The sequence below is a fragment of the Pseudopodoces humilis genome, chromosome 22 (assembly GCF_049639895.1).
Source record: "Pseudopodoces humilis isolate 2021_Gansu_Grassland_sample_001 chromosome 22, ASM4963989v1, whole genome shotgun sequence".
Taxonomy (NCBI): domain Eukaryota; kingdom Metazoa; phylum Chordata; class Aves; order Passeriformes; family Paridae; genus Pseudopodoces; species Pseudopodoces humilis.
In genome coordinates this window covers 4,179,363-4,199,372 of record NC_142221.1, presented here as the reverse complement: position 1 = coordinate 4,199,372, position 20,010 = coordinate 4,179,363, and the positions used below count along the sequence as shown (strand labels likewise).

The window sequence follows — 20,010 nt, the reverse complement described above, 5'->3', positions numbered from 1 at the left end:
GCTCCCCCAGCTGGGGTCTCCTTGCTCACCCCCCTCCTGCAAGGCTGTCAGCATCCCACAGTCCCTTTAATTTAGGAATTTAACAAGTAATTCTAAATTGGGATGCTGGAAAACCTGTGATCATATCTACCATGTCTATCCTATCAGATGTGGTTCTGTGCTTTCCCTGCCCTGAAAACAAAGGAGAAGAGAGTTGAATACATGGTATCCTCAACTAGAAAGGACTTTGCTGTAAGAGGATATTGAGTTGTTTTGTAAAGCCCAATATTACGCTTGAATTATGCCTGAATAAGGAGAAAGAACATTGTTAAAGAGCCCTAAACATTGACCATAGTGGATCTTCTTTCTTCCAAAGCCTTCAGTGGCATGGTTTTTGGCTGGTAATGATTTCGTATTGTATTTATAAGCCGTCAGGGTAATCCAGAGAGCAGCAGGAGGGGCAGTTGCCTTAAATAAAGCTTTACAATGCTGCTAATTAAAATGATCCTTCCTCTCCCTGTGATGACTAATGAGACAGAAAGAAGATCCAGGGAGGGTTAATGAAAATGTTGCTGTGAGATTCCCTATTTTTAATTGGTCTTTGTAATGTTTTAATCTTCTTTATGTTGTGGGGGTGGAAATGGAGAAATTTTCTTTCAACCTTTCTTACACTGTGCAGCATGTGGCATTTTGAAACGTCCAGTTCTAGCTTTATATTAGGAGTTTGTAACCACAGGTCTGAGGCAGAGTGTAGCCTTGAGATGGAAGAAGCAATTTCAGACTTAAGTGAGACCAGAAACAAGAAATGTGAAAGCTGGTTTTAAGCTCAAGCTCCCAAAGCTCCAAGGGAGCATTCGTACCCTGAGGACTGAGGCTAAGATCTATTGTGGAGTATTGGCACTGATGCTCAGTAGTATTTACAGCTTTAGGTCATGATGCTCTGTTAAATGCAATATTTATCCCATGAGCATGTCACAGTTCACCTCAGATGTCAAGAATTCAATTAATATTCTATTTAATAGAACACACGATGACCTAACCTTTTAATACTCTTAGTGCGTCTGAGCCCTCCTTATTAGTGTCACTTTCCAACTTTCCTTCTCAGCTGATGCATCTCACAACAACTGAGATGGGGAAATTGGGAGCAGGGGGAGAGGGGAAGAGATTTAAATTGCTTTTGGACCTCACTGTGAGGATTCAGCAGCTTTATCCCTTGTAAAACCTGGCTCCCAGGGGTTTAGCACACCCCAATTTTCCCATTTCTAAGGGTTGATGTTCTGCAAGTTTCAACTTTCTGTTGATTCAAACCCACGAAAGGCACCACCAAATTTTTCATGGTTTGAGCTGATCCAGTTTCAAACAGCGTTGCCCCTACCTCACATCACATTATCAAGCTCAAGGTCAGGGGAAACCATTTATGTGAGCAACACCTGCAGGATTCAATCTTTGGCTTCAAATTCTGTCTGTGCACTGTGGGGATGGGTTATAAATACTCCAGGATTGAGAAATCAGTGCTGCCGAGATTTCCCTGCATTGCATCTGGAAACTGTCTCAGGAAGTGATGTCCTTTGGATGCACCATGATTTTATAGATCAGAATAGAAAATTGGAGGGCTCCTTCAATGAGCAAACAGGGAAGCCCAGCTCCATTTGTGGTGGAAATCAGAGCCTCAGAACCAGGTTTTGCTATCTTTGTGTCCCCTCTAATGAGCAGAAAGCCATAAAAACTAGTAAATTGTGTTTCCCATCATATGAATTACAGGACAGGCTTAGTAATTTGGTGGGATTTATAGCAAGCATTTTTAAAGAATGGAATTAATTTTAAAAACTCCTAATTGGGATCTGCTTCAGGCTGATATTTTTCTGTGCGAGAGCCGCATAACACATTAGAAATGGGAAATGCTTGAAAGCAAATAAGTGTTCTGAATTACTCTGTCATTGTAGCCTTTACATTTTGAGAAGAATTAAACAGCAAAGTGTTTTTGAAGGCAGCACTTGGCTGCCTTGAGGCAGGCAGGCAGGATGGGGTTAGCACAGGGAACACCTGGGAGGGGGCCATGCTATTACCACCCCTGTGATTTCAACAAGATTTGTTGGGAAGATCAACCAATAAATACAGAGTCTGTACTGCAGCTCCTTAGAGTGGGAGGAAGAACAGACATTGTGCCAGATATTTTCATGCAACTATATTCATAATTTATGCAGACGAAGAGATATTTCAGGAAAACAGAGCTGAACCATGAGTGACAAGGTATCTTTCCAGAGCATAGGGTGCAGGAAAATTGCACTGGGGTTGACAGCTTTCTAATGTAGAGTCTCTATTTCACTGAATTACTGCATGTTGGCATTTCAAAAGTACAAGATGACCTATTTATTAGCTGTGAATCAAACAGAAATTACATGCTAGAAAATAAAAAAGTTGTATGTTTCCTCCAGCTGGTAAGATGCTTATCCTACAGAAATAATAAAATAGAGGAAAACCTGGAAACAAAAGATCATCAATCACAAAGCACTAAATTTAATGTTGCAGGACCTATATTTGTCATATAACATTGCAATCCTATGTGCTTGTTCCCTTATATGTGATGTAATATTAAATGTATGTGTGTCATAATACTTTAAAATTTCACTATCCCTGCTCTTCCCTTTTGGAGAGGGAATAGTGGCTTGGAAACTTGGCTTTAACAGTAACGTGCTCGTAAATGGGCAGTGCCAGAACCTCAGGAGAAAGGTAACTAGCTACCAAATTAAATACTAGAAACTACCAGGCCATGCAGATGGAACATTTCCCTGTGGAGAAGGCAAAAGTGGGAGGAAAAACTGACAAAAGAGCCCAAGTAGCACCCCTGCACTTTGCCAGAGGCAGATGCCACATCTGAAGGAAAAACCAACAGCATGCTATTTGAAAAGTAGAAGTTCAGCTTTCCCTGGGAAGTTTGATACCTTGGATCTGAACAAAGGGCCAGAAAGCAAAAGCTACAATTGTTGGATTTGCCAAGTGACATTCAAATGAAGGTGGAACAAATTCCTGCCTTCTCTGCCCTCACAATCTTCCAAAAACAATTAGATAAGTTGCAGGAGCAAAAATGTCCAAGCACAAACCTGGAGCAGTGTCAAGTGTAGCTTTATGAGTGTATTTAATGTATCTTTTAGCTCAGAAAGGAAATAATTTTATATACTTCCATTTTCCATTCCAAGTATCATCATCAATATGAAGAGTAAACATTACTTAGGAAAGTCCAGATGAACTTATATCACATACGTAGTGGTTTTATATTTAAAAAAAAATTAAAGTGAAAACCATAAATTGGCTGTGTAGAAAGAATGTTGCTGCCAGGTTTCTTCTCAAACCTGGAAGTTTTGTACCCAAACCCATTCTGGAGTAGCAGCTTCCAAAATCAGGGCTCTATTATACCCCAGTGACTATGGCCAAGAGCACCAAAGTCATCCTGACTTTGCAATAACAATGTCCTGAAGAGGGCAATTGAGCAAAAACCTCCCAAAACAATTATAATTTCTGCTAATCCATCCATGTGGCAGGAAAGGGGAGGACAGCATTAAAAACTGCTGCCCCAGCTGCCTGCTCCAGAAAGAAATGAAGGAAAAACAATACAGCAATTCCTGTTGACATATCTGAGACCCATTAGCAGAGGCATGTGGTGAACTTGATAAAGGCACCTTTGGCTCTGCCATTTTGCTCTTCTGGGAATCTAAAACAATCTTTCAGCAACCTTAAATTCAAATCAGCTTTATAATTGATCAGCACCGCTTGGATATATCTATTTTTACATATATATATTATATCAATGTAATTTTCAGGCTTACCAATACAGTGTCTGCTTCCTCACAATAGCTGGATAAAGCATATTTTTAAATACATGCTGATGCAGGTACATTTGCAATAGAAGCAGGACAGTTATTTCAGCTTTGCAAATTCATTCCAAGTGAACACATGGGATCTTGGGGGAAAAAAATTAAAATCTATATATTAGAAACATTTAATTGACCACTTGATGTTATCCCAGTCCCACTGTGTTGAATCCTGAATGGTAAAACTTAACATGACTTTTTTTTTTAATTATCCTCCTGCTCTTGCATATATACAAGCTATGTGCTCTAATGCAAGACTCATACATTTGTCTTAGTAATTTATCTCATTTCCTTTGGAATGGTGTCCCTCAGTGGCTCAGAGAAAGTGGAGCGGTTGTTTTAATAGATTTGAGTTTTATCTGCCTCTCTATTTGCAGCAGGGCATAATAATAATAAATTATGATACTAATAAGTAGGTTGTGCAGAATGGACTACAGTGGTACCACTTCCCTCCCCCTCCAAAAAAGTAATTTATGTGTACATTCTTGTGACTTTAGCGGTGTAATAAATTATCAGGGTTCGTTTTTCCATCCAATTTGAGGCAGTGCAGCTGTGTTTTGCAAGCAATAAACTCTCTTGTTGTATTTCTTAGCTAAGCACTGAAAAACACAGTGTGATTTTTTTTCCCTCCCTTCCCAATTATTGTTGCAACGCCTGGTAGCTTCTCTGTAGTTAAGGGTTTGCCAGCACTTCTATTATAAACCTCAATTTTCAGGGCCCTATAACTTTGCTCTTCTAAATCATAGAGGGGTAGAACTTGGTGTACATCTCTGTCAGCCATGAGGTTTTTTCAGAGAGAAAAAGGCAAAATTTTTAAGGAGTCCAGACCTCAGAATCTGAGCCATGTGTGGAAGTCAGAGACACATGGATGTGAATAGCTGGTAATGCTTGGATACCTCTTCAGCTCCTGAAAAGCCTAGGATCCCTCTTATTTTGGGCACATCCTGGGGCAATATTTGGATCCTAATTACATTTCTGACAATGTACAAGAAGGGTAACACCATGTGCCACTTTACTGCTGGAGGTTTGGGGATCAAGGACAAGTCAGCCACTTGCAGGAGCTGCCTCCTTAAAGGTGATGACCTACTGTTGAGTGCTGGCCCAGGGTTGAGGATGCTGAAAATACAGAGAGAGTAAAAGAAACTGCAGCAGTTCACCCTTCCCAAGCAGCCTTGTGCAGCCTCAGCCAACTGTATTAACCAAAATATTGTCAGAGGGTCTCTGGATTCAAGGAGAGGTTAAGAGTCTGTGTGGGGCTGGTTCCCATTCCCATTCCTGCCCCCTTTGCATTCAGCCTGACACAATCAAGGGTCAAAGAAGGAAGGAAGAAAATGAGAATATACAGCACCAACACCAGAACTGCACAACTCTGCAGCAACCTCAGAGACCTGGGCTGAGAACAGCAGTGTGTGTCCAGCTCTGCCAGGGAATGGTGCTTTCCTTCCCCCTCTGCAAAACCTTACTGGATGAGGGAAAAATCCACCTGATTTTCTAACACTGCTTTGTCCAGGTGCAGTTATGCCCTGCATGCCCCCCACAGCCTCTGCTCCGCATTAGGGAGCCAAATACCTTCTAACTCAAGGGAATAAAAATGATTTTGGGTTTCCAGGGTGCTCTTAGAGGGGACATCTCTGAGCCCCTTTGTGCAGGCTGCTCTTCCAGCTGCTCATCTAAGGCTGCACAGCTCTGCCAGACTAATGCTGCTGCTAAAGCTGCCTCCTACGTGATCAGCAATTAAGCTGTGAAGTCAGCCCCTTAATATTATGTTAACATAGTTCAGTATATTAAATGGAAAACAAGTCATAATTTTTAAAGGTACCTCGGCTTACTGAGTTTAAATGAAGGCAGCAGTAGGACTATCACAGCCATATGCAAATCACCTGCATTTTAAAGCTAACAATAGATTTTGCTTTATTGTTTTGGCATTTAACGAGTGGGAAAATAATAAATTAAGCCACATGGGGAATCCCTGGTGCTTTTACAAACTGAAGCAGTGCCCATTTGGAGAAAGAACATTCCCCATTTTTCTCCCTAGCATTTCTCTTAACCCACCACCTTATTAAAGCTTATAGGGCAAAATTCTCTTCTCATATTCCTCTGGCAGCTCTTAGTCCACATTCAGCTCTCCCCACCTTCCCAGCTGTCTTTCATCCTGCCCGCTCTCTCTGCAGACAGGAAACAGAAGATGAGTGAAGACCAGCTGGGCCACAGGGAGTCAGAAGAAAGATTTTGTCATAGTTTTAGGAGGGTTACAATAACTATTAGAGCACAGATGCTTTTTCTACTTGTTGTGATAAGGGATGCGGCTACCAGAGCAAGGTCTATGGGAGAGGCAGCTGCATCAGGCTCTGGTCAGCAGAGTAATGGATCCATGCAGGATCCCAAATAGGGCCTCTGCAGCTGCCTGGTGTGACACCACCATGGCTCTGTGGAGCTGTGGGGCTCCTTGGGGCTGCACAGCCAAAGGAAGGAAGGGATTGAATGTTTTAGCAAGATGACCTTTCTTGTCTGAAGCATTTTTAAACATGTTTTTAGACTGCGTCACACAGGCAATGTGCAAAAAATAAATTTTATTTAAAAACCCTGTATTTTCATTTTAACTCGCCCAGTTCTTACTGATTAAAGCCCTGAGCCAAAAGTCAGGCTCAGCCATGAGGGCCACAGAATTAAGGAATATCTCAGGGTGGAAGAGACCCATAAGATGGAATGGGCAGGTGTTGATCTTGCCAGTGGCAACGTTTGGCTCTCTTATCAACAGTCAGACATGCAGCTGAAAGCAGATCATATCATGATGCTTGCTCCTGAATGCCATCCTGGATATGTCTTCTCCAGGCCATGTTTTTACAAAGTCACCAAAAGGAAAATACAGCACTTGACTGCACCCACAGCTCCTCTGTGTGAACAAGCACAGCCCTTCCTTGTGCAGAGCAGTTCAACACATTCAACACGTGCTTGTTTCCTGTGTTTTCTGTGAGAAGTATCAATTATGCACATCCAGGAACATCCCCTGCACCCATATTCCCCCAGAAACCCTTCTACCAACACCAAAGGATGGAGCAGAAATCAGGAACCAAGGCAAACCAGCCAGCCTAAAGTGAACAAGGCTCTGCAACATTAACTGACAAGAGAAAACTGCCAGGCAGAGTGAAAATTTAAACAGGAGCATAGAAAAAAAGAGAAGTTTGGGATGTGCCTGGGGATAATTCCTCAGCTCCCCTCTCATGGCTCTGTACAATCTCTTAGAAAAGCCCCTATGGTCTTGCCACATGCATCTGTTTTCTGTCAAATCTGCTGTTTGTCCTACTCAGTGCATTTCATCAGGGTGTGTAACATTTGCTCTCACATACACTCAACATGGGGAGATTGGAGGTAGAAGGTTTGTGCAGCCCTGTGAATATATGAAGCACTCCACAAGGATTATGGTTATTTTCATAATAATTCTCCACCCCTGCTTATGTTTAAAGTCAGGGATGTCTGGTGCTGAACCAGACAAGCAGAACACACACAAAAGCCCAATTAGCTCTGTATCACCAAAGCTCTTACAAACATTGATGCATTAATCATTGTAGAACTAAGAGATGAGCATTGGTCTGTGCTCAGTTCAGTCAGGTTTTAACTTGACTGATGCTGAGAGTTTCATGATGGATCTCATCCATTCATCTCCACTGTGCAGGAGAGGAAACAGAAACAAAGGCAGAGCACGTCACTGGCCTCAGTCCATGAAGTGCTTTTCTAAAAACTGACAAAGTCCTGGCTCAGGAGCAAGCACATCCTAGGCTCAGGTCCAGAGGAGCATCAATCCCCCCATACAATGCTTTCTGTTACCCCATTAGAAAATCTGTATGTTGCTTAAAAACATGGAAAGTCTAAGTATGACATAAGAATAGACAGGGAAAGGCTAAACAGCAAAATAAGTGTTTGGTTCTGTAAGAGATGCACAAACACACAAAAAGCAGGCTGGCTCTAGGAAGAGCTTTTCAGATTACTTGAACATCTCTTAAAAAAAATGGATTAAAACACAGATCCCCCCTATTATTTTTCAATAATAGAAGTGCAGCACAGAACAACTCACTAGTGCCACAAACTACTTTTTCATTCCTGTTTTTGTTTCATGCTTCAATATCTTCTTCCAGCTGCTCATGTCTCCTTTTCCTTCTCCTCACTTTGATCTATTAGTTTTCCCCAGAAATGGGGTTTATAAATCATTGTAATGCAGCCCTGGGAAAGACGGTGCTTAGTGCAGGGAGAAATACATTGCAGCTAACAGCCACGGCAGGGAGGAAAACTCTCACCTCGGAGAGGGGCTTTGGCGACAGGTTACGGATGGCGCTGGGTTATTTTATGGCTGCATTCCCACCATCAGGGGCAAGGCCACAGGGAGCGCTGCCTGAACCCCTCCACAATATTTCAAGCTTCCTTCTGCAGGCAAAAACAAACTGCCCAGGGGCTCATGAGGGAAAGGAAGAGAGGAAAAAATTGCTAAAAGAAGGGGAGGGGAGGCAGGACAGGTGGGGATGGATCGCTGGGTTACTGCTTTTGCACCATTGCATCTTTTTTTTTAAAAAAATGAGATGTTTGTGTCTCTTGCACCCTGAAAAGATGCTAATTTCATGCAGGTCCCATCCATTGGCAGCAGTGGCAGGAACCAGCTCACCCAAGGAACATTTCCCCACCCCTTTGTGCCAAGGCTTTTGTGTTCCCATTTTGTACTCGGGAAACTTTGTTGCTGGAGGGCCTCAGGACAAGGCTGAGCCCAACGCTGCTCCTTGCTGAAACTGAGGGGTCCCACAGGAGCCACCCCTCCAGTGCTGCCCCACTTTGATGCCCATGACAGCAAATGCAGATGCTATTTTTGTTGTTCAAAAGTCTGTCTATATTTGAAACCTAAGGACTGAGCTCCTCTCCCGTCAGGATTTTGGAAGTTTGTTGTTGTTATCAAAAATATCATCTAGAATATGAAGCTGGGAGCAGTGCAAGGCTGGGCACCAGGTCACAGGGTGATCTCAAAACAGCCTTTCCAGGCCAAACTGGTGGGAAAAGGGCTGTTTTAGTGTTTGTGGCACAACACTGTGGCCAACCTGGATGAAGGTTGGAGCATCTTCCCAGCAAGGGAATCCCCGAGTCCCCTCCTGGGAGTAAGGGTTAGTTCTAAATACAGAAAACCCGACATCATCACACAGCCAGAGAACAAACCTTCATCAGCAGAGGTTTCTATACTTATCTCCTGCCCTGGAGTGCAGCATGGATTAGGGGAGCCCACTGACAGCCCTATTTAATTAGGGAGGAAATCATCGTAACTTCCTAAGAGCAGCCACAGTCCCATGCAAGCCACAGGCACTTTGAAGCACTTGCTGTGTTTTTAGGATCACCAGCTCTTAATAAGACCACCCCAGGCAGACACACCATCCTTTAGTTCCGGAAGCACACAAAAGAGACACCATGCTGGAATCTTACCTCTATCTTTAACAAAGCATTACCCCCTCCTCACCCTCTTCCCCATAATTGCCTTGTTATTGTCATTGGTGCCATTGTTCATTGGCTCGGCCCTAGAGAGGCCCGAGGGAGCAGTTCTGCCTTAGCTAAACCAATATCTCCTGCAATAACCCCCTGCAGTTTCCCCTTTGCTATCCCATGTTGAATAAATCCTCCATCTCTGTTTGCTGAATGATCATAAAGATATGATTGAAGTTTCAGATTTACGGTTTCCTTCGAATCGAGGAGCAACTCCAATAATGCCAGAGCCTGTTTGCTGACTGTTTTCTGACAGGATATACAGAAAGGGAGATTTGTAAGAGCAAAAACAGGAATGCAGAGATTAGAGGCAGGTATTTTCTAGACATGCAGTGCACACACATGCAGTCACGTAGAGGGTTGGACTCACACACCACCAGAGCATCCTCTGTCCAAGGATCTCGCTGTGGCTCCCAAGCACCCTGCCAGGCAGGGTGTGCACACAATATTTCACTCTAACAGCAAATCTGTCTCAAGCAGCACACAAGGGAGCCACAAGAATTGGTTGCTGGGTAAAGAAGGATCCGAACTAAAGATCTGGCTCAGCTGCAATGAAAACTGAAGTGGTTGCTGAAGGCTGGCAGAGGGCTTTATGTTAAGGTGGTCCTCACTGTCAGCCTCAGGCTCCACATGCCATGAGTTCCCTCAGAACTGTGTTCATGCAATCCTCTAGATGCCCAGATGCTCTTTGGGGAGTGCAAAGAAACCCTCTGGTTCCTATGGGAGAACATCCCAGACGTTTCCTCTGCTCAAAGCACCAACACCCAAAAGTACCCCACCAAAGGGGCACTGCACTGACAGAGAAAAGCAGCTGCCTCCTGAGGACACCCAGCCTTGCACCTCCCTGCTGAGGCAACAGCTTCCCAGGGAATCTGGTGCAGGACGTGACCTTCAAGTTGGGATAATTATCACTTTCCCCAATGCTGTTGTCTTGGCCTGGGTGTCCTCCTTTCCCTTCAGCCCATCCCAGCAGCATTTAGTGAGCCATTTCCAGTATACAGCTGGATCCTGGGAATTGCACAGCATGGGGCACATTGGTATTCAGATTCAGGTCAATATTAGTTTTTTAATGAATAAACCACCTCAAAGCTGCAGTGAAAACAGATTGTGACTTTGGTGTCAAAAATCTGAACAGAGCATCCAAAACGCCTTCCCTCAGCCCTGTGGCCACAGCACATTTGCTTTTCCCTGATTCACAGCCATTTATGCTCATTCCCACTTCAACAAAAACCTATAAAACTCTTACAGTGTGATGCAGTCCTAAATTAAATGCACTTTAACATTGCTATATAACAAGGGAGTCTTTGCTCTTTTAAATTAATGCATGCAGCTGAGAAGGGGACCTTTCCTGGAAAATTTATTCTGCTTTATTTGGAGAAAACCCCACCTCGTTCCACCTTCTCTGAGAGCAAAGATGATTTTGTGTGTTATAATGAGGAATTTGTAATAATGAGAGCATTGTGTGTTCGAGTAACTACGAAGCCAACAACGGAAGACTTCTGTGAGCAGCAGTGTTTGTGTGATGTATGGTAATATTTTTCCTCAGTGCATTACAAAAGAAAAAAGCAAGATAAAAATATCTTCCATTTTCTCCCTAATTTGTAGTTTTCTGGTGTTAGCAAGGCTTATAAGACACATGCTCCCAATTAGCTGCTCCTCTTAATTTAAATGCTTCATAAATTATCTCCTGCGCTTGTGGATTATCACTTCATAATGCGAGTTAGCATTTAAATAAATAGCTGCGATGTAGGAAATTAGAGAGGTTTACAGTCTGAGGCAGCAGCATAATGAAGGAAAATACCACAGCAGCTGAACAGGGGTTGGGAGAGATGTGATGAGGCAGAGATTGAGGGGTTTTTTTTCCCCTTTTACCTTCTAGCAACCAAATTTGGACTGCAGCAGGGAAAATATGGGTCAGAACTCCAGCAGAGCAAGAGCCTTTTGTAATGGCTGAACACGAAGGGAACGTGGAGAATTCTTAAGCACTTAAAACGTCTGATTTAGCAATTATGATGCAATTAGGAAGTGACTTTTTCCAGCCAACTCGTGGTTGCCTCAGAAGGTTGCCCCTTTAAAAGCAATTGGGCTGCTCATGTATGTCATACCTGAGGGGTACCCAACCCCTTATGTTCTATAATTTAAAAAATAAATAAATAAATAGAAAGAATTGGAGAGAAAAACAGCAGAACAAAACAGAGCTGGAATTGTATTGAGAAAATTTGGTGGGTAAAGCAATGAGGGAGTCAGATGTAGAATTATGGGGAATTTTAGGGAGAGAGAAAGTGAAGAAAGTGAGCATTAATTTGTAAGCCACATAACTTTTGCTATGTTTTTAGCGCCATTAATAAGATCAACCTATATGGAATGAGAGTTTTTAAGCATTAGCAGCAGCTCCTCATTGCTAATTCAGCCCAGTTTCACAATTATTGTCCTAAATGTAGAAAATTATGAAGACAGGGCAGGGAAAAACCTCATGACAGCTCCTTGGAGGATTAAGGCTCTCTCCAGTGCTTGCTGATCTTGCATTTGATGTCACTGCTGCTTTTTCTGCAGGAGAAAACTCTGGGCAGAAGTCAACCCTGTTTAACTGGCACTGAACTCCTCAGGAGCTAAAAACAGGCACCAGTGGGCTCAGGACCCTTTGGTATTTGCCTTGCAGAGCAAGGTTGGGCACTGCAGCTCTAGGAAGTTCAGCTATCACAGCTCCCTGCTTGCTCTCACACACAAAATGTCAAAATCCTGGATATTTTTTTCAAAACCACTGGAAAATCATAGAAGCCTTGACAGCCTTGACCAAAGTCCAGCCTTAGGCAGGAGTAAAGTTATTAGTTACCTTAGTTCCTGGAGAAAGCCTGACACATTAGGATTTCACAGCAGCTGGCTCTAAGTGTAAGAGGCAGGGTGTGATTTTGCTCCCTGGGCTTTGCAGCTACATTTCAGCAGGTTGAATACATTTTGCTGTAGGACAGAGCAAATTATTTGGGCAGGTTCTTGCATCAGCACAAGGCCCTTGGTGCTTAATGGGAGTTGTGCCCAACTGACAGCATGATTTGAGAGACCGCTGTATTTAATATTCTTCGAGAGCGGGGGTCAAATTGTCTCATCATTTACATCCCTCCAATCCTGCTGATCCCAGGGGAACTGCACTTCCTCTGAATTCAACAGGAATGAACATGGGCAACTGGACTGAAGTCTTCTGGAAGAAGATTTCTGCCTGGACTCCTCAGGATTCAGGTGGAGCCTGCAGCTGCTGCTTCGAGACACATTTCACCCTGCAGAGAGTTCAAGTCAGCACAGCAGGAGCCTTGTTTCATCCTATAATTTTCTATTCCAACATGTAGTGTTTAGAAAGTGAAAAAGGGACTGATCCCACTCCAACCAACATCTGAAAGTTTACAGCTCTTCATCGCTCCACAAGTTTCCAGGTGCTAAAAGAAAGGCTCTGGGGGCCAAACTGTAGCTGTGCTCAGCCCAGAAGTGGCACTGTCCTCTGGGACATAATTGCATCTCTGTTATCACTTTGTCTTCTGGACCAGGCAGGAATGGCCACAGGTGCTCCTGAGCCTGATAAGCCTCAATTTCTCTGGACTACAAGCACACAGAAAGCAGCTCTTCTGTCCCAGCTGCAAGGGCTGTTCAGGTCTAAGAAAAACCTGGCAGAAATCTTGAATTCTGAATGCAGGAAACAGGACTGGAAGCCCCAGGACTGGATTCCTTCAGGGAGATGATGCCACGTTTTTTTACAGAATCACCTTTTCTTCCTAAATGGCATTTTAAATAATAAAATTGGAAGCTGCCGCATATCTTTCCAACTGATCTACTAATCATATTTCTTCAAATTTTATATCCCTGACCCTTGTAAAGGGATTGCAAGGAAGGCATTTTTTAAGCTGCATTTTAAATAAGTCAATATGAAAGCTCAAAATTATTTAAAGCTTCTTAAATAGGATTACATTTGATTTCTTGTGGGAATAGTGGGGGATAGTCTAGTGAAGACGTTCTGTCCTGCTGAGGTTTTATTACATTAAAGAAACAGCATCCTTTTTTAACAGCAAAAACTTTATCTATTCTCTAATGAAAATGGAGATTATTCTGCACATGAGGTGGCTGAAGTTGCTAAGTTCCTGCATCTTTGATCAGAGATTAGAGTTTCTCCTTGAGTGAAAGCCAAGAGATTCCTGAACCAGAGGTTCACCTGAATTTAACAAGTGTCTCCTCATCTAAAATATTTGAATTTTCTTCTAGGAGGCACCACAAGTGTATTGACTTCAGACAAATTCTGCTGTGAAATAACAGCTAGCTCTCAAGGCAGCCAGTATCTCATTTGCAGCCAGGGATTTAATTTGGCCTAAGAATCAGAGGTCTGTGCTGCTGGGGAACTATTTCACTATATAGGAAATGTCATATCCAGTCTGCTCTGAAAGGCCCACAGTCAAATTCTCACTTGAATTCAACTCCTTTAATGTCAGTGGAACTTATATGAAGGCTATACTGGCAGCACTTAGCTTAGTATGTTCTACTGCACCCAAATAAAAGCAAGGGAGTTAAATAAAAACTACCTCTATGTGGTTGGAGCAGCAGCAGGGAGTTACATGGTGTAAGCAACAGCTTCACCTAGCTGAGTTGCTCTGGACATAATCTGGGCCAACATCTGGCCTTAAGAATATAAAGGGATTTTTCTTGAAGTAGCAGATGGGGAGGTTCAAAGAACAGATATTAATAAGGATGAAACACAAAGAAAAGGTCATAACTGCTGAAAGGGGACAGAACCTTGGAAAAAAAAAAGGAAAAAAAATCAAAAAAAAAGGCTATTGTCCATTCTCTTTAACAATTAGAGAACATTCTATTATTCTCAAGTAGCTCACACCCCTCTCATCTAAACCTCTATGTCCTCACTGAAGCCACTCATTGAGCAACAGCATTCCCTGGCAAAATTTGACTTCAGGCTTTGCAGCACAGCAAGTATCCCCAGGGCTGTATCCCCAGGGCTGTAGCTCTCTGGGAAATGACAACCCCACTACACTCTTTCCAGCTTCTCTCTGGCCCCACTTTTCTCTGGGAAGTCAACAGCAAAGATGGTAAAATTGCTTTTTTTTTGCCAAGGTGCTGTGTGCTATTCTGCCCAAATTATACTCTGAGCTTTCAAAACTGCTGCCACATCAAATAATTGTTTTCCTGATTTTTCCACACTGATCTGTCCATCTATGCCTCCCATGTTCCCACTGATGTTGCTTGTAGGGAGAGCAAGGACTCAGAGAGGTCCTTTTCCATCCAGCTGCTCCAGGACCACCCCATGCTGTCCCAAACCTCCCTGCCATTGTCCCTGCATGTCCCCAAATCTATCCCAGGCTCATTCTGTCTCTTAGAGCCAAATGATGGTTGTAGCTCATGAAAAATCAGGCATAGGTAAGACCTCACCCAGCAGTAGCTGTAACCTGCACATTCATTTAACCTGAATAACCTGTGCCTGCTGCCAATGGCTTTGTCTTCTGACTACAGCCCACGTTTCTTCATCAGGGCTGAGAGCAGGCAAGGGCTGATGTGAACCTCACAAGCTGTGACACCCTCTACAGAAACACATGTGCTTCTTTGACCTTCAGCGCTGGCACAAACACAGACACAAATTTCTCTTAAAGTCAGGAACAGATTTAATAGAGCAGGAGAACACAGTTTTCAATATTTCCATCTCAATTATAGTCAAACACCTCAGTGAATCCCAGCCTTTGGGGCTGTACCTGGGCTGGCTGCTCCCAGCCTGGAGACTGTCGGCAGAATCAGCTGAAATAGCACAACTGGGCAAGGTGTTGGTGATTTATCAATGCTGAAGTAATTCATCCTGACACGGAGGCACTGAGGAGGAGCTCAGGGTCCAGCAGGTGCCCCCAAAGACCTGAGAGTTATACAGTGCCACACATTGACAGTGGCAGACCTGGGATCTGACTCCTTAGCAAAAAGCATCATGAGTTGTTTTTTTTTTCTAAAGGCATTTTCAAACAGCAGAAGAAAGCAGTCTCGTTACAGAGAAAGGCAGTTTTAACAGTTACAGTGCCCTACTGCTAAAATTGTCCCTCCAACAGCACATTATCTACTAACTCCATAAAGAGTGACTAATTCCCCCAGAATTTTGGGGGAAAGAGAATTTTTCAATGGAGAACTAGAAGGTGAATACACCCATGAAGACAAATGCAAGTATTGTGTACGCAAATACTTTCATATCTGCCTGGCCCTTTAAAACCAAAATGATAGAGTTCATTTGCATTTAGATCTCTTTGGCTCCCTCTTTTCATCTAAAGACAAATCCTCACAAAGGCTGCTTAATTAGACCAAATTAGATTTCCACCTAGTGGCTTGTCATTCATTAGAAAACGCTGTTCTTTTTTTCAGTTTTGGTAATTATAAGCTGGTCTTGCAGTGTTCACTTCAGGTTCAAAGTCTGACTTGCATTCATGATTTTGTGCAGATGAGAGGAAAATCATTCAGTCACATCAAGTCTGCCCATTTTACAAGTTGGATAAAGATCATCAACTGCAGTCTTTTATGTAATGGGGTATATTCTTTCTTAAGTCTTTAATGATTAATTGTAATAGCACATCTCGTGGCAATTTTCAAGACTAAAAGCTAAGTGCAAACAGTTGGAATGCATAGTGACTGTATCAGACAGTGGCTGCTTCCCTGGACTGGGGTTTCTGGGCAAGGTTGTGTGTGACCCTTGCCTGTTGGTGTTCCAGCCCTGTTGGGAGCAAGAAAATGGCAAGGGGCTAGTGCCAGGGGTTGTGTAGGGAGAACCTGGGCTGGAAGTGCTATCTGCCCTCTCTAACCCAGCAAGGGGGACACCTCTGCTGCCAGCCTTACACAAAATGCGGATTCTAGAGGGGAAAATCATTCAAATCCACACCCAGCACTCAAAGGCTGGTGTTTAATAAGGCTGCAGCTCCCAGGGCAGGTCAGTCAGGGGCACAGGTTAGTGAAGATTGCATTTATAGATGCACTCTGGGTTAGCAGTGTGGCTGCCCTGTCTGGAGTATTTGTAATGAAAGGAGTTAAACTCACACCAAGATCCTTGAGCTTTGCCATTTCTGACTCCAAGGGCAACAGTTTGCCCAACCATCACCCTTTTCTCTGGAAACAGAAAGATTCTTACACTGCTATAGAAGACTAGGATGATTTGGTCTCACTCTCTTCTCCCCCCAGTCCAAATTCCGTTCCCTTTGCTGTCCTGCATGGGCACACTGATTTCCTGCCTCAGTTTCCCCTTTATTACAGAGTATTAATGCTCAGTGGCATGCTTTGAAGCTTAATAAATTCGGGACAGATCTTGTGGTGGTCCATCAGGCAAAACTTCCTTTGGCTTTGACATTTAACGCTTATGAAAACCTTTGAAGACAACTGCCAACTTATTATTAATAATCTTCTTGGGAGTGGAAGTTACAAGCAGTTGGTGCCAGGCAGCCCAGCAGCCACCAGCCCCTGCTAGGATTTCTTCTGTACTGAGAAACCCACATTTTTCATGTGTGTTTTTAGAACAACATTTTTGGTTTTGTTTTCCCTTTTTTGTTTTTTTTTTTTTTTTGTGAGAAAGTTTTTCCTTCCACCTTTAAAAAAAAAAAAATCTCATCAAATTTGCCTTTCTCAAAACACTGAACATTCCCTTTCTCATCTACCTAAACCTGATGTTGAGTTACTGTCCCCCAGAGGCTTTCAGTAGCTCAGTTCTGATGTATCCCTGCACTTTGTAGCTCACTGCCTTCTTAGAGTGTAATCAAACATCAAGCTAAGTAGCAAATAAATCTCCCGATCTCATAAGCTGCACAGCAAGATCATGTAAATGCAAATGAAGGGCTTGATTTCAAGCTGTCGCGGGGGGAAGGAGGGAAAAATGCTGGGCCTTGTCACTGCAATCACTTCACTCTGCAAGTGCAGTAAATCTGCAATAATAATAGTAATGGTAGCGTGACGGGAGGCTTTACTGTACAAGGGGGTGTAATGAAAAGGGAAACAGAAGGTGGGAAGGAGGCAGGGCCTGGCAGGCTGAAAATGGCACAGAGTTTGCAGGTGTCCACAGGGCAGAGCCAGAGAGGAGAGGATGGGGCAGCCCTGGATGAGATGGAGCGCAGAGGATTCATGGATTTGCCCAGCACCCAGGGAAAGGCTGCAGAGGCAGAGATTAAAAATCCACATCTCGGTCTCTTTCTGTACCTCTCTGCATGGACACATCTCCCACCTCTCTCAGTCATCTTTAGGAAATTGATGCAATGTGTGTTGCTGGGCCATCAGCACCAGGGGATGGAACACAAATAAGTCTTGCAATAAAACCTGGAATCCTTAAAAATTTTGCACTTCCTTCAACCTTTGCAATGCCTCACCTCTAGAAACAGACCTCTTTGAGAGCCTTCCTCTTCCTTCACAGCAACCATTTTACAACACTTAAAATACAACATTCAAATACATTTTCCACATTTTCCAACACTCAAATACAGCCCAGGGCTGCGCAGATCAGAAACTACCTGGCAAAGGCTGGGGATAAGTCAGTACACCCAACAGCACTCACAGCCAACCAAGGTATCCCCACTGATCAAACACCACCAGCACTGCACCGTGACCAGTGGGAGCATGGCACCCTCAAAACCCAGCCCAGACACACCTGGTTCAAACAGAGAAGTTATCACATCCAAAAAGAAAGGATGTATCAGCCAAGCCCTTAAAGACAGTTTGAGAGAGCAAACAAAGCCTCAGTGCACATCCCTTGCAGCCCTGAGAGGTGTTGATCTCCACTGGGTGCTCTGGGAATGCTTCAGGAAAAGGTCTAGAGCTCTCTTTTCCAAAGTGGCTGGATAAACAGCATTTAGGATGCTGGATTTTCCTCACTGAGGTCGTAAAGGGAGAAAACTTGCAGAAGGTGCCCAGAGAAAATTAGGACCACCTGGGATGCAGAGAGAGACGGTTTTAATTAGAGCCAAGAGGTGGGAAATAAGGCAGAGAAATGACATCTTAATGAGGTTTAATGAAGTTGTCTGCTGATGGCCACAGCTGTCAGACAGATTGGTATTCCAGCCAAGCAGCTTTGTGACAGGCTAAACCTGAACATAGGGAATGGTGCTGGAATTGGGGGAGAAAGGGAAAAAAAAAAGACCTTCTGCATCAACTTTGGCTCAATTTCCCCACTGCTTTATGACAGAGCACACCTATAATGCCCCAGGACAAACAAATTAAACCAGCCCAAGAGCTGAAAACATAATTTTGCTAATTCATGAATGAGAAAGGCTGTAATCTTGGATTACACTGAGCAAAATTCATTCCTGCTATATCCTTCTCCTTCTTTGCTTTTGTAGGTAAAAGATGTTGGCAGGCAACCAGAGTTCTCTGAGTTCATTGATTTTTCTTCAGGCACAGATTCTCTCCATGTTCAACATATTGGACCAGATTTTTTTTTTTTTTAATTAATTATCCAGCACCTTCAGCATTATTTATTCAGTGCAAAGTGACTGTAAAATGCCACCTGATCATAAAAGGAAACAGCATGCACTCTTTTTGTGATAGAGTAAACACCCAACTGTGTTAACTTCAGGTGCTCTGCAGAAGGGACTCTTTAAATCCTGTAATTTCTTCCATTCTACAGAATTTTGCACTCGAGGTCTGGAAGCAGCTTTGCTGCAGGTTACAAACCTCTCTCCTTTCCTGCAGTTTCTGTGATTTTTCTCCCATCTGGCACACCTTTGCCACCATAGGAGATTTCTGACCTCACTTCCCTGATCCATTACCAGAACATGATCCCAGGAAAACGCCTTTTCTCATGTTTCTGAGGAACATTACACCATTTCCCTTGTACATCAGTGACAACTAATCTAAAAATAGCTGTAAATATAGGAGGAGCAGATTAGCAATGAAAGCTGCTTTATTGTCTCTGGCAGTGCTTTGTGCGCGCTCCCAGCACACAGAGTGCAGATGTGGTCTGTCACTGCCTGGTGGCACCACAGCCATGGTGGCACTAAACCCCACTCAGTCCCCTCGGTGCTCAGTGCTGGACAGGGACAGTCCCTCCCTGTGCTCCAGGCTCACAGGAGGCAGGTGGGGAAATGCAGCCGTGGTTGCATCACATCGCTGTGTCCTGGCTTTTAGAAAGGGCTCTTTGCAACAAAGGATCTGTAGTTTCGCACAGGGCAGGTCCGTAAAGCTCATTTTCTGGTGAATTTGTGCTCCTGAGAGCCATGGAAATGCCATACCTCCTTTAGAGCATCACAGGTGTAAAAGTCTGAGGAATTACAAGCACATTTTAGAGACCTGAATACAGAGGCCTCTGGAAAGGTGCCTGTTCTGGATAGATGTTATTAACTCTCACTCTCCAGGCAAAACGGGCTCAGTGAGAGTTTTGCCTGAGCTGAGGGTGGTGCAAAAGAACACACACTGGAAAGCAGCCACCATGCTGGCAGTGTACAAGGGAGCCATGGCTGCTCTGGGGCCCTGGCCAGGGTTTGCACAGTGCTGACAGGGAGTAAAAGGAAAATTTTGGTGCGGATGATGCCCCTACAAAAGCAGCTCCAGTGAGCTGGGTCCCTTATCAACCTGTACAGCCTCAGCCTGCTGTGGTGGCAAGCTGGAGGTGGTTCATTTGCAGTTTCTTTTTCACTGTGTCTCTGCAGAAAGGGCCGCAGAT

General features: G+C 43.7%; 1 protein-coding gene across 1 annotated transcript in view; it reads left to right on the top strand.

Moving 5' to 3' along the window:
- The window catches only part of CFAP77 (cilia and flagella associated protein 77), a 56,698-nt gene that overhangs the window by 12,178 nt on the left and 24,510 nt on the right, over positions 1-20,010 (top strand). The window lies entirely within an intron of this gene.